The sequence below is a fragment of the Pinus tabuliformis genome, chromosome 2_2, assembly GCF_031772625.1.
Source record: "Pinus tabuliformis cultivar Carrire ecotype Pingquan chromosome 2_2, CPIR1, whole genome shotgun sequence".
NCBI classification, from domain to species: Eukaryota; Viridiplantae; Streptophyta; class Pinopsida; order Pinales; family Pinaceae; genus Pinus; species Pinus tabuliformis.
In genome coordinates this window covers 248,022,341-248,034,836 of record NC_142300.1, presented here as the reverse complement: position 1 = coordinate 248,034,836, position 12,496 = coordinate 248,022,341, and the positions used below count along the sequence as shown (strand labels likewise).

General features: G+C 42.2%; 1 protein-coding gene across 1 annotated transcript in view; it reads left to right on the top strand.

Annotated features, from left to right (window-relative positions):
- The window catches only part of LOC149192220 (chloroplast processing peptidase-like), a 188,068-nt gene that overhangs the window by 140,959 nt on the left and 34,613 nt on the right, over positions 1–12,496 (top strand). The window lies entirely within an intron of this gene.

Genomic DNA, 12,496 nt, shown 5'->3' with positions numbered 1-12,496 from the left:
GAAATAAACACAATATAGTCTCAGCCATCTACAAATCAACAAATGAAAGTAATCGCAAACACACAAGTGACACTGTTATTTTTGGACAACTCTTCCTCGGACTTGGGAAAACTGCTGCAGCTATTTTGAGGGTTTATTATTATGCAATATTTCCTTGAGTACAACTGGGTGCCAAACTGTCTCACCCGATAGAGAAAAATAACTAGCAGCAATACCTCTCTATTCGGAAATAGGTATTCAGAAAACCTGTCCCACGAAATCTTCTCCAGCACAACTCTGAAGCTCTGTGCTGGCCCTTTTGGCCTCTATGTCAGCCCTTTGAAGCACTGCGCAGCCTCTAGGACTCTCTGCATCACTCCAGTTGTTGTTTGCATGATGATGCAGTCCCTCTGGCCTCTGCGCTGTCTCTGCTTCGCTCTGTGTGGCCTGCTTTGGTTGCTACTTCTCCCTTTCTGCTTCTGTGCTGGTCTCTCGGTACTGTCTCTGCCTCTCTATCCAATACTCGCTGCCCCTTGCTGTTGATCACTGATTTGACTTTTCTTAGCAACCCCGCTCTAGCAAAACGAATGACTGATCACTCTGGTGTGTTCTCCAACTGACCCTCAAGCCGCCTCCTATATTTTTCTCGTTGGTCCTTCAATGGCCGAAATTAAATCTCTAATCAACGGCGAAGATTAGATTTGGCTTGATCCATGACTTTTGGAACTTTCTAATCCAGTTTTATATTAATACCCATTAATATTTAATTTTTCCTAAGTTTTGACTTAGGAACTCCATAAAAAATATTAATTATTTTAATATCTCCCAATCCGGGTACAATCTGTCCAAACCATTTATGGGTCTTGGAGAACTCATGTTCTTTAGCCTCGCCACCAATTTTCATGGCTAGAGAACATCCGATGCTACCCCAAATGAACATATATGGATTGGGTGGTTGGCTTTGTTAATCTATATGGTCAAGATGTTTACATCATCTTGAGATTGAAAGGTAGCAGTACAAGAAGATAACTTGATGACAAGGAAGATCACTTTCATGTTTGTAGGGAGCTATGATTAAGCTCTACTTTTGAGGGCTCAATATAACACCTTTATTTGATAGAACAAAGTGATTTGAAAGGTTGATGGCTCGAATCTTATCACAGTTTGGCTCCAGTACATTCAGAAAGATGAAATCTCAACATCATGAAGATACGAAGAAGAGGAGGATCCATGTAGCTACTTTAAGATCTACATGAAGAACTAGTAGCTGATGTATTGATGAAGACACACTAGAAAGATTCCCAATTGAAGGGAAGTAAAAGAATCTCCTCTATGCTTTAAAGGGAGTAAAAAGTCTCCTTAAATATTTGAGAAGGAGAAAGGACTTATTCCCCAATTAAGAGGGAATGATGATCTTCTCTCTAGGTTGAGAGAGAGTGATGTTAAAGACATGATATTCTCCAAGTGTCATGTGCTAGAACAGGACTAACCGTCATAAGTTTTAGTGAAGGCACTAGAAAGGAGAATGGAGGATTGAATAAGCATTCGAGACTAATACTCCTTGAGGATAAATAATCCAAGATAGGAAGTAGTTTTGTTGACCGATACTCTTTGAGGATTAGACAGGTATCCAAGGCAAGAGTGGTCGTATAGGATTGATATTCTTTGAGGATTGAGAATCCAAGATAAGAATAGTCTTAGAAGGACATACCTAGTGAACATCTGGATGTGGTATGTCCCTTAAGAGGTAGCGTGGTGTGTTGAGAAATCTAGGGCAGTATATAGTTAGAGTTTTTATTATGATTTCTCTTGAATTTGATAACTGCTTGTGATATTCTTTTATTTTTCTTTATAATTAGCTTCTTCTTCTTCTCTTATTATTATGTTGTTCTTATCATCAAAAAACTACCAAAACATGAAGATCAATAGCACACAAGGACACAAGAAGTAGGTTGTTAGCCATGGCCAAAACCTATCCTAGAGAGGAAAACCCACAAAATCTCTTCTTGTAGAATTTCAATGAAGACTTCCAAGACCAAGGCATTAGAATATCCACCAAGAAACCAGGCCAGCCACCCAAATAGAGAAACAAACTTGCTCCTTCTTGCACAATTTCTGACTTGTGTAACTTCTATTTTTGCAGAGAAAATTGGGCGGCCAAAGAGAGTAGATTTTCCAAAATCAAAGATGAAATGATGTCTTCCTACTTCGTTGTCTTTTTCTCTTCTTTGCACTCCCTTTTTATGCATCAAACTTGCTCAAGAAAAATGAACTTGTTGCCTCTCAAATGGAGGACGAATTCTCCTTAATATATAGCTTTTAGGGTGGATCCTTTTACCCACCATTAGAATTTTTTTCTCCAAGATGGTCGACAGCCAGCAGCCAACAGCTCCTTGCAGCCACTAGCTAGCTCATTGTGCCATTTCTCTGCCACCTCAGTCAACGATGTTGTCCCTCGCCCATCTGCCATGATGGTATGTTTGGAGGTGGGCCTCCCAAACCTAAAGGTATGCCTTTTAATTTTGAAATTGAGTAGTGTAGTTTTCTTATCATGGACACTTTTGGGCATGGATTAATGGAGTGATTCGGTGGAAAGAATGGGATACATTTGTGTTCTTGTCCCCTAGACCCCTTTTAGGTATTAACCTTGGATTCTAGTCACGTTGGATCTCTTTCATTGACCATTTGGCTCTAGGGATGGTATTTCACAGGAAACCCCGATTTTGGTTGTGTTGTTCCTCTCCCTTATCCTCTTATATTACCCTCTTTCCATTCATTATCACCCCATTCATCATTTCTCCCACCTGGGTCCACATTCCTCCATTGGGTCCACATAGGTTAGCATGCCCCTTCCCCTTGCCCACACCGTGGGTCATGGCCTCGAATGAAACTTGGAGGTTGATGTAGCTAAAAAGAAAAATAAAAACATATATGGCCACATTCAATAGGAAAATGTACCACAAAATGCAAAATATGGCCAGGACAAACACATTTAGCACGTGGGCAAAAGCTGGTTCCTACGGGTTCTATGAGCCTCCTTCATCATATAGGAACCCATGATTGTCCCAACCCCTGGTGGGCAATGAACTGCCCCAACTTAAAAGGGGGATATTCACTGTTATATCTTATACATCATGCTCTTACCCCTTTGGGCCCCGAGCAATTAATAAAAAAAAAAATCATAAAAAGGAAAAAAACATATAAAGAAAGGTGGAAAAATCAAGGTCAGGGCACCTCATGTACCACGATTGCTCCCTCCTACACATTGAAAATCCAAGTGTGGGCTCTCCTCTTATTAGCTACGCTTGTACCCCAACATGTGACCCAGGGCTGCCCCTTCTCATCTCCTATTTCATTCACCTATTTGTCACATGCCACCACCTTTTGAAGGATGTACCTTGACTATATCCCCTCTAGAAGTAGAAACCACCTAATAGGATTATTGGTTAACCCCATTTGGAGTTTAGGAGACATTGGCACATCTTGAAGCTCATTATGGAAGGATAGGCCATTATGAAGTCCCCACCTGTGGTCCATGATTGGTAAGCTCATTTACTCGATTTCTCTAATGACTTGTTGTACTGGAAGGTTACGGGACACATTGGATCTTATGAAGAATTGCAGATGGTCTCCATGTTGAGTTTGGTCTTCTTATACGGGGTCCTATATCTCTAAAGGGCTACATTGACACATGTAGGGTGGGCGTTGAGAGCCATGGGTTGTGACAACTCCCTCTTTCTCCCTATTGCGTAACTCATAGGCTGACTTACGCACTTCCTGATGGAGCTGGTAAGTTGTTGCTACTCTGCTGCTCAGCGAATGAGAAATATTGGTTTCCTCGGCAAGAAATCATTGAGGAAGTATTCCCTCACTATGTGATCTGCTTCATCCTTCTGATGGTTTTTTTGCCCAACACTCAGCTTGTAGAAAACTGCGTTCTTCTAGATCTACGTGGCTCTGTGTAGCTCCCTTTGCCTTGGAAAGTTTTCGATCTGGCAGTCTTACCTCTTTGTCGGCTCACTCAGAGAGAGATGCCCACGAAAATATAACCCTCCTGGTTAGAACTGTGGTATCCCTCAGGGGATTCAAACTGTTGTTTGTTGCAGCAAGTTGGCCTTTGCTTCAGTGCTAGATCTGCTCTTCCCTGTTTCACATCAACAACTTCTATACCATGTGAAAATTCCTAGATCTAACAATCTCAGGCATCCTACTACAACCAGCTGAATCTACTTCACCCAGATTGTAAATTATATTACAAGCTTATTTCAGATTTCTTCATGAAACATTGAAGTAAATTACTGAAGCAGCCAACACTAATAAAATATGATTCTGAAACATAGAAATTGAGCAACGAAAATAGAAACACATAGGACACATTTATTTTGGGACAAAATGTCCCGGAAAAACCAAATGTGGGAAAATCGGTGCAACAACTGAGGGTTCATTATTATTAAGCAGTGGCAAAATCTGAATACATCACTGAATACCTCATAGGTTTATTTAGTTACAGAGAGAAATACTGGCAGAAACTTTGTGAGTTTTAACTCACACAATCACTGAGAAATCTTGGCTGATCCAGCCCCAAACTGACTGCCCCTCGGCTTTTTTGGTTGACTCTGCGCAATGTCTGCGTCAGCCGAGTGTCAAGATCTTTGGGTGTTTCGTCTCTTCTTTGGCTGGTCATTCTGTTGTCCAAGAAATTCGGTTTTTTCCTCCCGGTGTCACACCCCGACTCTCGGATTCTGAAAATCAAATTCCTCTACAGATTTCAGACTCCTCTCTCTCCCTTTGCGTTGGTTTTGCGTGGCCCTTCTGGCATTGCGTCAAGGCTTTTGGATCACTCACTACCTCTCTCTGCTGATGTATCTCTGGCTGAGAATCTCTCTCTCAGGAAGCTGCCATCCTTGGCCCTCAATTGCAAGAGATCTCTTCAATCGATTTTTCCTCTTGAGAACTTCTCACTTCAGAAAATAGATTTTCTCTATCTCTCTGTGTATTTTTCAGATGACCCTCAAGCCCCTTCTTATATCTGCCTGTTGGATAACCAACGACCTAGATTAAATCTTAATCAAAGGCTCAGATCGTTTTTGTTTGATCCGTGGCTTTTTCTAGAAGTTTCACCCCTGATTAGATTAATACCCATTAATATTTTAATTTTCCTAAGTTTAGACTTAGGAACCCCATTAAAAATATTAATAATTTTAATAAAATCACTTATGGGTGGAATTTCCCAAAATTCTTTCCGGGTTCTTTGGAATACCTGTGCCCAAGCCTCCTTGCAAAATGTGAGGCTTAGAGCACGTTCGATGCTACCCCAAATCAACAATGTACAATTGGATAAGTCGGCCTCAACATCAAGTGGACCTTCATGAAAGCCTATATATAGAAGAGACCTCAAGCTCATTTGGACACAATCATCAAGCACTTTCTTCTCTCTTCTATTGTTTGGTTCGCATAGGTTTGAGAAAGGGAAGCTCATGCAAAGGGTTTTAATCTACAGGGTCGAAGCTCGCACGTGTCTAGGGTTTTTGAGCCACAGACGCTTGCACGTAACTAAGGTTTTTCATCCATGGACATTGGCACAGTAGGGTCCTGAGAGTGTTCGGGAAGTCTAGGACACTTTCACAGGGTGCCTAAGGGAGCGTCCAGAAGGCTAGGGCTTCCACAGTCCAGATCTGTTTTAGACACTCGCACAGGGTTTCTAAGGGAGTGTTCGGGAGGTTAGGGTTTTTGCAACGCAGTTGGACCCCAGACGTTTGCATACAATTCTCCTAGTAGTGCCTAGATCTATCCCAAATGCACTCATCCATTTCTGTCTTAGACGCTCGCACATAGTATTTCTACATGCGTTCGGGACTAAAAGATGAGTTATCAGTATGTAACAGTGTTCAGCACAGTGATATCTATTAACCATAGTCAATGGCATTGCATTACATTCCTCAGAATCAAGATCTTTGAGTATAAGTACTTTTTGGATGTTCTAGTTGCTTTGTTGCATAGATAAAGATATGGATCGTTGTACTCTGTTTTGCTAAATCATTTGATGACGCTCTAAGAAGAAGAAGAATTTCCAAGGGTTTTTCCCATAGTGGGTTTTGCCCTAGTCTCCGACCAATCCCGGTGTCTCTATGTGTGCATGCTTTTCATCTATTGTTTCTTTATGTTCTGCTGCATTAATGATGATGATGATGTTATTCTTTCTACATAGTTGCATATGCTGATGAATTATGATGTAGATATGAATAATGTTATGATGATATGGGGTGAACTTAATGTATTAATGAAGAAATGAAATTGTCTAAGAAAAAAACAATATAGCCCTATGAAAAAATTAACACTTTTAACAAGACTTATGCTCAGAGTTATCCTTTAATGAGACCCTTAACAAACTCAGTCTTGGATCTTTTTTATGCACAAGTGAAGAGAGTGGATCTCGGTTCTATTAGAATTTTGGCTCTTTTGAGAATGTAGTGATAGCCTTCTTTTTAGGGCTTCCATATGCTCATAAATTTATGAAGACTTATCCCCCTTTTTAAGGTTATTGGAGGAGCTAATAAGTAGGCCTTTGATGGCTTGCAAACTCATAATGTAATGTAATATCCCCAATTCTATGAGCATGGGAATTTTGCCCAATTTTGGTAATATTAATTAAAAGGGGAAACTAGTATTTTGGGTGAAGGGTGGCAAGTATTATTTTATTGCAGATTGACGGAAAATTATTACGTTATTAAAATGGTGGAAAAAGTAACTAAGTAGAAAATGGCCCCCACCAATAAAATAATATTTAAAAGAGTCTAGATGGATGGAGAGAAAATATAAAAGGAGGGACTCATTTTGTGGACGATCTTTTGACTTTACGCTTAACTCTTCATCTTCTCTTGGAGCCGTTTAGTGTTAATTTTTTCAACTAGGGTCAAATTCCACATTGGACAGCTCAGATGATTGAGATGATGCTTGCATTAAATTCCTCTTTTCGAGTGGACCAATATCGACCTAAAGATAATCCAATTTGGTCAAGCGGAAGTTAAGTTTTGAATTATTTTATTCATACATGTATTATGGAATGGGTCGACCCTAACCACATGTGTAATTGCTTAGGTCGGCCTTAACCGCAAGAGGACCCTCAGGGAAGCCTATAAATAGAAGCGACCTCAACCGCATTTCATCCTAATGACCAAGCCGTCTTCTATTCTTCACTTTTGTCTTGGTTCGCACAGGTTCGACGGAAGGAGTTCGCGCAAGGGTCCAAAATCACATGCGTGAGGCTCTCTCTGACTTAGGGTTTTCTGATTCCTGGACACTGGCACAGAACTAGGCATTTTAGTCCCTGGACACTGGCACATAGTGGACAAGACAACGTCCAGAGAGCCCTAGACACTGGCACACGGGCTTATGGGAGCATCTATGGGTTCAGAGACAGATCGGGCTACATTAGTCCCCAAACGCTCGCACAGAGTAGTATTGAGAATGTTCAAGCCGTCTTGGACGTACACAGTGAATGTAAGGGAGCGTCCAAGGGTTTTTGGTGTATTTTACCTTGGACACACGTACAAAGTCTTCTTGAGAGCATCCGAGCAGTCACAGACGCCCTCACACAGTGTCCGAGAGAGCGTCCAGGGAGTTTCAGATCCACGTAGTCAGATTTGATGAGAGCGTCCAGGGTTGTGATTTAGGGTTTGACATGATGGCTTCAGTGATCTGGTGGATCTGGGTTTCTCTCTGCTGTTATATAGATCTGTAGATCTGATTTGTAAATATCCACTGCAAACATATGTATTGGGCTCATTGTACTCTCTGCTGAAAACTTTTTATGACGATTTATTAAAGAAGAAGATTTGAAAGGGTTTCCCCCTTGTGGGGTTTTTCCCTGGTCTTGGACCAATCTGCTGTCTCTTATGGTTGTGTTGTTGTCTTCTTTGTCACTGCATATATTGTTCTTTCTTCAATTACGTTTATGATTGGTTATATTGCTAATAATTGGATGCATTGTTAATGAAGAAGTAAATTGGGCTAAAAGTAACTAATACAACATAGAACAATCAGAAATTTTAACATGTTATCAGAGTTGAGGTGAAGGACAAGCCCAAAAGAAGACAAGCATTGAAGCCTTGATCTTTAGAGAGCAGATTGCCTAGTCAAGGTCAAGATGTCATGCTCTACCTTCAAGGAGCATGTAAAGTTGGGTGATGCATCAAACTTCGCTGCATGGAAAGTCAGATTGGAGATCATACTTGACAACAGTGATGTGCTGGAATACATTCAAGGAAGCATGCCCAAACCTCCAAAAAATGATTTTGCTTCCCTTAAGAACAAGTACAAGAAAGGTGAGTCCAAAGCAAAGCAAATTATAACTGATGGTTTACAAGATCATTTACTTGCATATGTTGGGAATTTAAGAAAGTCTAAAGATATGTATGACAAGATAGCCAGCATGTATGAAATCAACAACTTGAATGAGATCATCACCTTGAAAGATCAACTCAAGGAAACCAATATAAATAAAGGAGAAGTTGTTCAATCCTACATTATGAGGATTTCTCACCTTAGATATCAATTGCAGAGAGTTGGAGAAAATGTGCCTAACACAGAGCTAATAGTTGTGACTCTTAGAGGTCTCCCTCTTATTTGGGAAACCTTCATTACTACAATCAGCGACAACAATGTCCTTCCATCAATTGATGAAATTCTTGGGAAGCTTTCTCAAGAAGAATCAAGGATGATAGCAAGAGGAAGGATTCAAAAGCATGAAGAGGGAGAGCTCGCTACATATATTTCTCATGACAAAAGGAAGAAGGAAAAAGGAGGTCCATCAAGGAAGTCTCGTTCTCAAAACACAAAAGGAAGGAATGACAGATCATTTTCTCATGTTGAATGCTTCAATTGCCACAAGAAGGGTCATTATGCTCAAGATTATCCTGAGAAGAGAAAAGGGCCACGTTACAACAATAGAGTCAACTACATGACAAAAGAAGAAAATACAATCAAAGGAACAATCACAATAGAAGATATGAAAGAAGATGAAGAGACTCCTCAAGTGACGTGAAGAAGATCATCCTCCTCAAAAGAAGTCAAGGGCTCCCAGGTATGAAAGTAATGTTGTAAATAAATCTAAATACATTCTTATTTCTTCTCTTACTAGTTCTTCTCCACTAGATTCGTGGGATAGTTGGTTGGTTGATAGTGGGGCTATTCATCATTTCTCTGGATACAAGGAAGTCCTCTCTAATCTGGCAGAGAGGGAAACTAAGCTGAAGATCATTCTTGGAGACAACTCCACTCATCCTGTGAAAGGCTTTGGATCCGTCAGATTTCCACTGAATTATGGGAAATCAGTTCTGTTGCATGATGTTATGTATGTACCGAGATTAATGAAGAATCTGGTATCTATATTCGCATTGGAAGATAAAGGGATGAGGGTTGCCTTCATCAAAGGAAAAGTTTTGACTTGGCCTGCTGATTCACCTATGAGAGATGCAGTTTGTTGATTTGGGGTAGCATCGGATGTGCTCTAGCCACGAAATTTGGTGGAAAGGTTGGGGCACATGAGATCTCCAATACCCAGAAAGGGTTTGGGAAGATTCTAAACAGTTTAGGAGATATTAAAATAATTAATATTTTAATGGAGTCCCTAAGTCTAAATTTAGGGAAAATAAAATATTAATGTGTATTAATATGAATCTGTGTTAGAATGGTCTAAAAGACATGGATAAAGTAAGATCTAATCTTATCCGTTGATTAGGGACTTAATCTGGCTATTGATATGTCAATAGGAAAAATATAAGAGGAGGCTTGAGGGTCACTTTGAGAATACACCAGAGTGATCAGTCATTCTATTCTTTAGAGCTGGGTTTGCTAAGAGAGATAGAATCAGTGATCGGGAGAGTAGTTGAGGGGCATTGAGTACAGAGAAACAGAGACGCAGAGATAGTGCCGGGATAGCAGCAGAGTAAGTAGAGAGAGATGCAGGAGCAGCCAGTGCTCACTCAGGGCCATGCATAGGTAGCTAAGTGTTGCGCAGAGCACGAGAGGGGCCAACGTAGCTGACGCAAAGGCTCAGAGAGCTGACGTAGGGCCTCCTGGGGTTGACGCAGTCCAGCGCTGGGCTAGGAGAGGCTGATGCAGTGCCAGCGTTGGGCTAGGAGAGGCTGACGCAGCCCAGATTGGGTAGATGCTGGGGTTTTTAGGGTAGATTGGTGCTGAGTAGCTGCCGAAAGTATTATCCGGGGTTTCAGCCAGTAGATTTGTCATAAACCGAGAGGTATTACTACCAAGGAAATTCTCTGTTGAGTAGGCCAATTTCGGCACCTAGATTGTACTTTGATATTGCTTAATAAGAAAACCCTCAGGTAGCTGCACTGGTTTTGCCACACTGGGTTTTTCCGGGGAAATTAATCCAAAAATAATGGTGTCATGTGGTGTTTTTGTTTTTGTTTCTTTTAGTTGCTGATTTGTAATATGTTGAGCATGCACTAGTGTTTATTTTCAGTATTTACATTGTAAATAACTTGTTAAGGAAAATAACAAGTAGGTAGGAATAAATCAGATAAAGTGCATGGAGGGTTTCTAACTAAGTAAACTTAGAAACTTCAACATGGTATCAGAGGGTGATTGCAGATCACAGGAGGACTAAAGGACATCAGCCGAGCAGAGCAATAGCAGCAGAAAACAGTTGTCTTGAGGTGACAGAAGTTGTTTCTAGCAGAGCAGCAATAAGGAAGGGTGACGCAGTGCCTGCATCATCAAGGGTGAGCTGGGAAGAGGCAGTGCAGAGGCTAAGGAAGGCAAAAGAAGCCTCATGCAGAGCCACGCAGTAGCTGGGAGGGTTGACGCAGTTGGCTGAGGAGGCCGGGTTGCTGGTGCCGAGATTGCGCAGAGCCTAGGAGCTCTCATCTTCAGGTTACTGGGGTTTAGAAGGCTGCGGGAATATTGCAGAGTGGAGCAGGTGAGGTATTGTAGTCAGAACAGTACCTGACAGAGCAAGGCCAGAGGATTGTCTACCAAGGGTTTCTAGCTGAGGAACTCGGATCAGTGGTGCGGTTGCACAAAACGATCAGAGTAGGGGGCATCTCGACAGCGGCAGAAGGATTTCCAGAAGGGAAATCAGGACTCAGAGGAAGTCCAGAAGAGAACTTCCGGACGGGAAGTAGAGACTCAGAGGAGTCGAACAGAGAACTTCTAGGAGGGAAGTAGAGGAGCATCATGGCACTACACGGAGTAAGAGACCAGGATAGGCTGGACGGAGTGTCGAACTTCGCAGTTTGGAAGGCCAAAATCTTATCCGTACTTGACAGGAATCGTGTCAAGAACTTCGCCTTGAAGGTAATAGCTATCCTAGTCGACCCTAATGATAATGATAGGTACGAGGAGGCGATGACAAGGGCCAAGAGCATTATACTTGACGGGGTCAAGGATCATGTAATACCACACATAGCCGAGAAGGAAACAACATTTGAGATGTGGGAAGCTCTCAAGAAGTTGTACCAGCATACTTTTGTGCAGAGAAGAATGCTGCTTGAAAATCAGTTGAGGTCGTATCAGATCAAGAAGGGAGAACTGATTAAATCCTTCCTCTGAGGACTGAATGAGATCTGAGATCAGTTGACTGCTATAGAGGCGACACCGGATCAGGAGCTGATGGTGAGAACAACCTTGAATGTTGTCTTAGAAGAATGGGAAGTATTTGTCGAGAGTATATTGGGCAGAGGGACACTTCCACCTTGGGATGAGATGTGGGTAGCTCTTCGCCAAGAAGAGATCAAACGACAGTCGAAGACAGGTAGCAGCAACAAGGGGATCAAAGTCAAACAGGAGGAGGAAGACGTGGCCCTAGCATTTGAGGGAAAGCAAGAGAAGTGGAAGAAGAAAGATCTCTCCAAGATCAAGTGCTTCCATTGTGGGGTGCTGGGTCATTATGCGACCCAGTGTCCGAGGAAGAAGAGTAAGGGAGAGTCTTCCAAGACTAAGGCAGCGCTAGCACGGACAGAGAAGGAAGTTTTGACAAACGATGACTGTGCCATGAGTGCACACACGCCACTTGGGTAGACATCGCGCTGTAGTCAGGGGGACTACAAGGAATGAGGGGCAGGATCCTCGAGTTACCCAGCCTCTTGGATTAGATCAGGCTACGAGAGCCCCGAACAGGAGTAGCAGGACTGACGGATGTCGGTAGAGACGAATGCAGATGGAGCGGCAGAGAGAGCTACAGTGCAGAAGTCCCCCGAGAGCGCGAGGCTAGCAGGCTGCAGAAGTGTGAGAGGCACAGGAGTGTTGCACTAGTGTAGGATGGCACAGATAGGTGTGCAATGGTGCGAGATGCAGGAAGTTGTTGCAGTAGCGCTAAGGTCAGAGAGGGAGCACTTGTCAGCGGGAGAGGGAGCTTTAGCATTAGTTGGTGTCTCTGGCCCAACAGGGAGGTCAGATTGGGAGATCAGTTACTTACTTCTCAGTAACTGAGTTACCGTGTAACAGTGGGTAGCACGATGCATCATGATGAGAGTAGGTACAGTGTTGGGAGAAA